We start from the raw sequence: 10,055 nt of genomic DNA, 5'->3' as shown, positions 1-10,055 counted from the left end.
GAGCTCTCTCTCTGTCAGAAGGGGGAGGGAGAGTTTTGGAGGGGGCGATTCTCCTCTCCTGAGTGGAGCGATGGGGAGCAGAGTAGGAGGAGCCAATTGGGTTGCCAGGGCGTGACCTCATTAGACTCAACCTCCTCTTCCTCCTGGCAACCACCGCCTCCACCCCCCTCCTATTGCCTCACCCCATCCATCCTCCGTCGCCCCCCTTCTCCTTTACAGCTCGTAAACAAGACCGAGACACAAAAATACTTTGCTGCAAACGTGTAAGTGCATTTGTTACACTCACAGCAGGCAAACCAATAAGAGAACGCAAACAAAAGGGTAAAAAGTGCAGTTTGGCTTTGCAGCATGCACACGCTGGCATTCCGGTGCAGCCTTAAAACATGTTTGCATATGCAAACAAAGTAAGACATGCAAATGAGAGTCTGGTTCCCACCGGCCTAGGATGTGAACGGGATTAAAGCAGGCAGAGTTGAACCGGCGGTGCATGAACTGTAGCAGACTGTCTGGGGGACGCGTTTGTTTTTTTTTTGTTTGTGTAGTGGGAATGCCTGCTATACAATTTGGGGCGGTGGGGTGGGCTGTGCTCGGACGGATTAACACAGTGGATACAAAAGGATTAGGCGGAGATCTGTTGTTTTCATCAGCCCATCACTCGATTTCTCATCAACCCATCACTCCATTTCTCTTAACCCATGCCCCTTCACTTTCTGTCTGAAAGCGAAAAGATAATCATATGTAAGAAATGTCCAGCCATGCAGAAGCTTCCACTTCTGGAGCTTTACAGAAGTGAACAGTCCCAGATTAGACCACGAGCGTCGTCTGCTTGTCTCATGACAACACGCAGCGTGCGCGTGCCATAAATAGCCACTCGCTCGCTATGATCCCAGTGCCATAAAACGCTGTGACCAAAAAGTAGTCACCCCCTCCCTGCCTGCCTCCCTCCCTCCCTCCCTTCTTTTCCTGCCTTTTGTAAGCAATGTGCTCCATTAGCCAAACACAAAGCCAGCCGCTCTGTACAGACCAAATGGGCAACATAGGCAGGCAGGCAGGCACAAAGAATACAGACTGACCTCCGTGTAAAAGATCTTACTTAGATCCCTTAGGAGTTCAATGAACACAGACTGTGAGGGAATCCCGAGGGGGTGAACGGGGTTAAACAAATTCTTCCACCTACGTGCACAACACGACTTTGTTTTGTGAACAGTGGAGGACATTCCCTCGGAGACAGAAAGGAGGGTGAAGTGGGAGTCAATGAATGTTAGTTTACACTTCACACTCACTTCATCTGTGCTTGAACGGCATTTAAATACATAAGTGAATGCATGCTTCATTGGATTCAAATTCGGTTTTAGCCAAATGATCCAAAAAATGAGAGATAAATATAGAATATGATGGATAAAAGACCCCCTTCCCATGGGCTCACCACCTGTGGGAGGGGCCGAAGGGGTCGGGTGCAATGTGAGCTGGGCGGCAGCCAAAGGCAGGGACCTTGGTGGTCTGATCCCCGGCTGCAGAAGCTGGCTCTTGGGACATGGAATGTCACCTCTCTGGCTGGAAAGGAGCCCGAGCTGGTGTGCGAGGCAGAAAAATTCCGACTAGATATAGTCGGACTAGCCTCCACGCACAGTTTGGGTTCCGGTACAAGCCCTCTCAAGAGGGGCTGGACTCTCTTCCACTCTGGAGTTGCCCACAGTGAGAGGCGTCGAGCAGGTGTGGGTATACTTATTGCCCCCTGGCTGGGCGCCTGCACATTGGGGTTCACCCCGGTGAACGAGAGGGTAGCCTCCCTCCGCCTTCGGGTGGGGGGACGGGTCCTGACTGTTGTTTGTGTCTATGCACCAAACGGCAGCTCAGAGTACCCACCCTTCTTGGGGTCCCTGGAGGAAGTGCTGGAGAGCGCTCCTTCTGGGGACTCCATCGTTCTACTGGGTGACTTCAATGCTCACGTGGGCAATGACAGTGAGACCTGGAAGGGCGTGATTGGGAGGAACGGCCCCCCCGATCTGAACCCGAGCGGTGTTCTATTGTTGGACTTCTGTGCTCGACACGGATTTTCAATAATGAACACCATGTTCAAGCATAAGGGTGTCCATGTGTGCACTTGGCACCAGGACACCCTAGGCCGCAGTTCGATGATCGACTTTGTAGTCGTGTCATCGGATTTGCGGCCGCATGTTTTGGACACTCGGGTGAAGAGAGGGGCGGAGCTGTCAACTGATCACCACCTGGTGGTGGATTGGCTTCGATGGTGGGGGAAGATGCCGGTCCGACCTGGCAGACCCAAACGCTCTGTGAGGGTCTGCTGGGAACGTCTGGCAGAATCTCCTGTCAGGAAGAGCTTCAACTCCCACCTCCGGCAGAGCTTTTCCCATGTCCCGGGGGAGGCGGGGGACATTGAGTCTGAGTGGACCATGTTCCGCACCTCCATTGTTGAGGCGGCCGACCGGAGCTGTGGCCGTAAGGTCGTTGGTGCCTGTCGTGGCGGCAATCCCCGAACCCGCTGGTGGACACCGGCGGTAAGGGATGCCGTCAAGCTGAAGAAGGAGTCCTATCGGGCCGTTTTGGCCTGCGGGACTCCGGAGGCAGCTGACAGGTACCGGATGGCCAGGCGGAACGCGGCTTCGGCGGTTGCTGAGGCAAAAACCCGGGCGTGGGAGGAGTTTGGTGAGGCCATGGAGAATGACTTTAGGACGGCTTCGAGGAAATTCTGGTCCACCATCCGGCGTCTCAGGAGGGGGAAGCAGTGCAACGTCAACACTGTTTACAGTGGGGATGGCGTGCTGCTGACCTCGACTCGGGACGTCGTGAGTCGGTGGGGAGAATACTTCGAAGACCTCCTCAATTCCACCTACACGCCTTCCATTGAGGGAGCAGGGCCTGGAGACTCTGAGGCGGATTCTCCAATCTCTGGGGTCGAAGTCACTGAGGTAGTTAAAAAACTCCTCGGTGGCAAGGCCCCGGGGGTGGATGAGAGTGGCCCCGAGTTCTTAAAGGCTCTGGATGTTGTGGGGCTGTCATGGCTGACACGCCTCTACAACGTTGCGTGGACATCGGGGACAGTGCCTCTGGATTGGCAGACTGGGGTGGTGGTTCCCCTCTTTAAGAAGGGGGACCGGAGGGTGTGTTCCAATTACAGGGGAATCACACTCCTCAGCCTCCCTGGTAATGTCTATTCAGGGGTGCTGGAGTGGAGGGTCCGTCGGGAGGTCGAACCTCAGATCCAGGAGGAGCAGTGTGGCTTTCGTCCTGGCCGTGGAACAGTGGACCAGCTCTACACCCTCGGCAGGATCCTCGAGGGTGCATGGGAGTTCGCCCAACCAGTCCACATGTGTTTTGTGGACTTGGAGAAGGCGTTCGACCGTGTCCCTCGGGAGGTTCTGTGGAGGGTGCTTCGGGAGTACGGTGTGCCGAGCCAACTGATAAGGGCGGTTCGGTCCCTGTATCACCGATGCCAGAGTCTGGTCCGCATTTCCGGCAGTAAGTCGGATTCGTTCCCAGTGAGGGTTGGACTCCGCCAAGGCTGCCCTTTGTCACCGATTCTGTTCATAATTTTTATGGACAGAATTTCTAGGCGCAGCCGAGGCGTTGAGGGGGTCCGGTTTGGGGACCTCAGCATCGCATCTCTGCTTTTTGCAGATGACGTGGTGCTGTTGGCTTCTTCAGTGATCTCCAGCTCTCGCTGGAACGGTTCGCAGCCGAGTGTGAAGCGGTCGGGATGAGGGTCAGCATCTCCAAATCCGAGTCCATGGTCCTCGATCAGAAAAGGGTGGAATGCCCTCTCAGGATCGGGGATGAGATCCTGCCCCAAGTGGAGGAGTTCAAGTATCTTGGAGTCTTGTTCACGAGTGAGGGGAGGATGGAGCGCGAGATCGACAGGCGGATCGGTGCAGCGTCTGCAGTAATACGGACCCTGTACCGGTCCGTTGTGGTGAAGAGAGAGCTGAGCCAAAAGGCAAAGCTCTCAATTTACCAGTCGATTTACGCTCCTACCCTCACCTATGGTCACGAGCTATGGGTCGTGACCGAAAGAACGAGATCCCGGATACAAGCGGCTGAAATGAGTTTTCTCCGCAGGATGTCCGGGCTCTCCCTTAGAGATAGGGTGAGAAGCTCGGTCATCCGGGAGAGACTCGGAGTAGAGTCGCTACTCCTCCACGTTGAGAGGAGCCAGATGAGGTGGCTCGGGCATCTTATCAGGATGCCTCCTGGACGCCTCCCTGGGGAGGTGTTCCGGGCATGTCCCACCGGTAGGAGACCCCGGGGATGACACAGGACGCGCTGGAGAGACTATGTCTCTCAGCTGGCCTGGGAACGCCTTGGGATCCCCCGGGATGAGCTGGATGAAGTGGCTGGGGAGAGGGAAGTCTGGGAGTCCCTCCTAAAGCTGCTGCCCCCGCGACCCGACCCCGGATAAGCGGAAGAAGATGGATGGATGGATGGATGGATGGATGGATGGATGGATGGATGGATGGATGGATGGATGGATGGATGGATGGATGGATGGATGGATGGATAAAAGACATAATACCAGTTTGAACTTATGGAAAATGTACTTTTTATTTTTTTTAACACAAATAATTAGGTCTCTGGAGTGCTTGCCTACCCACCAAGTGTTTAAATGAATCAAGTAAATATTTGATCTGCATATACACTGACTGTGTCTAGCCTCTTCTCATGAAACAAATGGGCTAATTTACATAATAACTTTCCCCACCTACCGAATGAATCTTGGGGATATTTGAACAATAGCGTGTCACAGAGGAAATGTATGATGTCTTTTTCGCATACATCCCATTCTTGTTTACAATGCAGATAACGGCTCAGGCTACCATCCACTTTTAAACTTAGCCCGCAAGTTAGTTATACCATGTTGTCTTTTGACAACCTAATAGCGCATCCTGACGTTTCTCTTGTAATGCGGCCTGGAGTGCCCCCCCGCCTCTTGTCAAGTTCACTCACGCTTAAAATGATGTTGCACTGATCGACCCGTTGCTTTTACAGGCTAATGAATAGTCCATAAAACCCGTTAAACCAATCAATTAGTCATCACTAGATACATCCGTTGGAATATACACCACAGACTTTGCGTTTTAGTAGCCGTGTGCTTTAATTGATTGCCGTTGTGGTTTTTGACTGTTAGACTCAGTGCTGATTGAATTGTGACCCAGAGAGGCTTCCTTGCATTTCCCGAACAGGTGGGGAGAGCTGGACAGATGGTGAGACTTTGGCAGACTCTCATGAAAGATGCAGCACGGGCTTACTTCCACCACTCAAATCCTTGCCCAAAGAGAAATGGAGCATAAGGCTTCTTCTCTTACTATTAATGTGCATCACCTTATGACCACTCTATATTTCATATCTGCTTGCAAGTCATCTTTAGAATGCTCAAATATGACTTCCGGCATGCAATGATGCAAAATTTGAGACATTACCATTTGCTAGCATGTCAAAACACAAAAAAGAAGTATTTGTTTCGAGGGTGGCCTGGCCTGCTGGCCTGGCCTGACCTGGCCTGGCCTGGCCGCCTATAAAACAATTTCTATACACACTTTCTATAAAACAATCTAAAAGCCTTGCCCACAGCGATGAAGGTTTTATTTCTTCAACATGAACTCAATAACACTTGTTGTTAATGAGCCTTGACAGGAAACACCTTCAGCAGTGCTTTCCAGAGCGGACCATTTCCAACTGCACATGGGTCAATGAGTGGTGTCTTTCCAGTCACAAGCAAGTGTTTTCCTCGAGTATTTGATCCTCCATCTGCACAGCGAGGGTTAATGTTCAAGTTAATCACGCTTCTTGACACTAAACCATCAGTGCTTCCATCAAGATGAGGCATGCCTCTGACCACCGCCCCTGATCCGAGACGCAGAGGTGAAAATGGGAGACTGGAAAGCGTAATCTCTCCAACAGTCAGCGGAAGGCTTCAATCTTGAGGCTTTAACCCTATGTAAATCCCTTCAATCCCCCATTTAGATGGCCACAACTGATAGGCTAAAGGCAGGTCATGCAGTATATGAAGACATGAGAGCAAATACGAGACAACACAAGAAAAGAACCCCCACCATGACTGAAGCTGATGTCAAAATACTTTTGATCTTGTATCATAAACACTATTTTATTCTTTTCTATTTTGTATTTACAGTAGAAAAGGATACATTTGAAATATCTATAGTTAAAGAAAAATATATCTACTTTCAATTGGCCTACCTGTAAGAATTAAATAGGAAGGACATCTGGGTAACAAAGTGCCAAAATTCAGGTGTTCACATTTTCTGACCTTTCCCCCCTTCTTTTTGCTGTCTAACAGAGAACCTGAAAGTTTAGTGCTAACAGTGACTGCTTTCTGAAACTGATCATGATATCCGCCACCTTGTTATACCCACTTACCCACCTACTTCCCTTCCTTCATAATAATAATAATAATAATAATAATAATAATAATAATAATAATAATAATAATAATAATAATAATAATAATAATAAATGCATTGGATTTCATATCGCGCTTTTCTATAGTAGCCTACTCAAAGCACGTATTACTGATAGAAAGCGATGAGGCGTTGAAGTAGTATTGTCATCCTGGGCTTTGTCTCCCTCTGGTGGCGAATACCAACGACAAATGGAACAGCTATTTATTGTGAAGGTGTGCCTGCGCCCAATGAACGGAAATGAAAAAATGCGGAAGTGTGTCCTGCCAGGTAAGCATGCGTTTTGAGCATGCATTTTGGAGCTTTTCTGAACGATTTGGGCTGGGCCACCACGGTTCATTCTGGACACTAGAAAATCTGCAGATTTTACACACTGAGTAACAATTTTATCCTCTAATTCAGCTGTCAAAAGTCACTGGACCAGTAACCATAACCAGTACAAACGCCAGTACAACTGCTGGGTTTGAAAATTGGAGCGACCGATGAAGTTGTCAAGTTCACCCAACTGGCTTGTTTTGCACAAAACTCAACCCAATTGATTGTTTTTGGTTCGGTCCAATTTTTACCCGAACATGGGTTGTTTCAAATCAACAGTTGGAAAATAATACATTTGTACTCAAAAAACTCAAGTCTGCTGTTTAGCGCATTCACGATCCAAATCCCTTAGAAGGGCGAGCACAACAATATTGTGGTTTTACAACAATTTAATCAATTGATATGTGAAAAGGAATGGTGGAGCAGCACCTGTAGACGGACAATAGAAACAAAACACACTGGCATACACGTATTTATCCTCCCAGAAAACCACGACAACCATTTTTGCATGCTTACTGAGCATTTGTCCATGCGTATTTGTGTGTCTGCATTCTATTGCGCCCTGGTGACCAAAGATTTGGCTGGATTATAAATGAAACGTTCTGCACAAACTTTACAATTTGTACTAAGGTGCAAGTGAACCGTTTTACCAGTAGGTGGCAGCAGACTCAATCAATTCTCCCTTGTCTGCTGGAATTTGATGGACATGAGCAAGTATCATTCAGAACAGCCAGACGTCATCACACTCGATACAAACAAAGCCGTATCCTACATCTTGAATGAAGACTGTAATCCAACACATACAGAAGGTTTTGGGACCTGTGACGACGTCTTTAGGTCGATGTATATTAACAAGAGCACATAGTTGATTTGGAAAACGCGGACGTGCAGAAATGATACGCACACTAAAGGGTTGAGTGAGTTTTATTTGGGGTAGGTCAGGACAAGGGGGGAGGAGCGGGGCGTGCGTGCGGCGTGGACAGACAGACAGACAGACACATACATAGCCAGCCAGCCAGCCAGCCAGCCAGCGAGCCAGCAGCACTCCTCCCGTGTCACGGCGCAGACTGCACACCTCTCCCGACCAATAATGTGAGCAAAACATCAGTCTGGATCAGATGTTTAAAAACTCCTCGTCACTTCTTTTCGGACTCCACACACACACACTTACATACACGTGCGCGCGCACGCACTATCTGCAGAGCTCCATCCATCCATCCATCCATCCATCCATCCATCCATCCATCCATCCATCCATCCATCCATCCATCCATCCATCCATCCATCCATCCATCCATCATCCATCCGGCAGGCAGGCAGGCAGGCAGGCAGGCAGGCAGGCAGGCAGGCAGGCAGGCAGGCAGGCAGGCAGGCAGGCAGGCAGGCAGGCAGGCAGGCAGGCAGGCAGACTCTCCAGTCCGGTGTGACATGCGGCAATGTCCCGTGCAGGAATATGCCCACGCGTGAACTTCCGCGGAGTTTGGGGGATTTTGCTGGCGCTCTTATTTGCGTCGAGCGCTCTTGAGGTGGGCGCGTACAGCTGTCATGAGGTGAGGGCCGCCTTCCAGGTGAGGCAGGTCGGCCCCCTCCATCGAGTCCCGGAGACACCTGGCACAGGTGAGATACCTCTCGGTCCTCAGCAGTGTGGCATGGCTGATCTGGGGGGCTTTTTATTTTTTTTTATTTTTTAAAGTAAACCTCTTTTATTGAATTGGGCGGGAAAAAGTATTATTTGACGAAAAAAACTTTTTTCATTGTAAAATATGCAATAATTGAATGTCATTGGTGTGACTTGCTGTAACATTCTATTGTGCTGACAATGTGAAATAAAATAGGAGGCAGCAAATTTTCAATAAACTTATTTTACATGATACCAAAAATATATTTAAAAATATCAAATCAAAAGAAACTGAATTTCTACCATCTTCTAATTTTCAACTTATTTTTATTTGAAATTAGTGCAAGATCTTGTAACACTGAAATGTACATATCTACAATAAAAAGATCATATTCATCAATTTATTTGTAATACACGAAAAATGCCATCTGTTGTAGTGGTACATTCTCCTGCTTGGTATACAGGCAGCATGGGTCCCATTCCCACTCAGTGATGGTGTGAATGGTTGGTTCTTCATCCATTTCATTCTGGGCTGTATTCCGTCTTACCCTTAAACTCAACTGGAATAGGCTCCAGCACCCCACGACCCCAATGTCTCAATATTTCCTCATTGAAATATTGATAATAATTCAATGGTATGATAATAATATTAATAATATGAATTCAATGGTAATGCCATTGAAGAACCCCCACAAATGAATGAATAAATAAATGAAGTGCGTACTTTTTAATAAGGAAAACTTGCACTTTGTGTTTTAAAAATGAAATAAAATGTAAAGAACTGAAAAGTATGTGCATGATTTAATGCTACATCCCAGTTAACAGTGCTGCTGTTTCTGTTGTGCCTGCCTTAGCAGTCGAACAGTCATGCAGTCACAGAATAATGCTCCTACTGATGTCACTCTATAAGATGCTGTGATAATCGTCATTTTTCAAGGAGGCTAAAGAATATATGCCTAGAAGTATATCTATATGTGCTGCGTCACCATTGGTGAAATCAAATAACAATTGCTTGTAAAACCACAACTGCCAAGCATACAGTAGTCAAAATTCTGAATGATGACTCGCATCTCAAAATCCAAATTTCATATCTGCTTGCAAGTCATCTTTAGAATGCTCAAATATGACTTCCGGCATGCAATGATGCAAAATTTGAGACATTACCATTTGCTAGCATGTCAAAACACAAAAAAGAAGTATTTGTTTCGAGGGTGGCCTGGCCTGCTGGCCTGGCCTGACCTGGCCTGGCCTGGCCGCCTATAAAACAATTTCTATACACACTTTCTATAAAACAATCTAAAAGCCTTGCCCACAGCGATGAAGGTTTTATTTCTTCAACATGAACTCAATAACACTTGTTGTTAATGAGCCTTGACAGGAAACACCTTCAGCAGTGCTTTCCAGAGCGGACCATTTCCAACTGCACATGGGTCAATGAGTGGTGTCTTTCCAGTCACAAGCAAGTGTTTTCCTCGAGTATTTGATCCTCCATCTGCACAGCGAGGGTTAATGTTCAAGTTAATCACGCTTCTTGACACTAAACCATCAGTGCTTCCATCAAGATGAGGCATGCCTCTGACCACCGCCCCTGATCCGAGACGCAGAGGTGAAAATGGGAGACTGGAAAGCGTAATCTCTCCAACAGTCAGCGGAAGGCTTCAATCTTGAGGCTTTAACCCTATGTAAAT

The sequence above is a fragment of the Syngnathus floridae genome, chromosome 14, assembly GCF_059516105.1.
Source record: "Syngnathus floridae isolate MCC-2025c chromosome 14, RoL_Sflo_1.0, whole genome shotgun sequence".
Taxonomy (NCBI): domain Eukaryota; kingdom Metazoa; phylum Chordata; class Actinopteri; order Syngnathiformes; family Syngnathidae; genus Syngnathus; species Syngnathus floridae.
The sequence above is the reverse complement of the archived record's forward strand: the minus strand, read 5'-3'. Positions refer to the sequence as shown.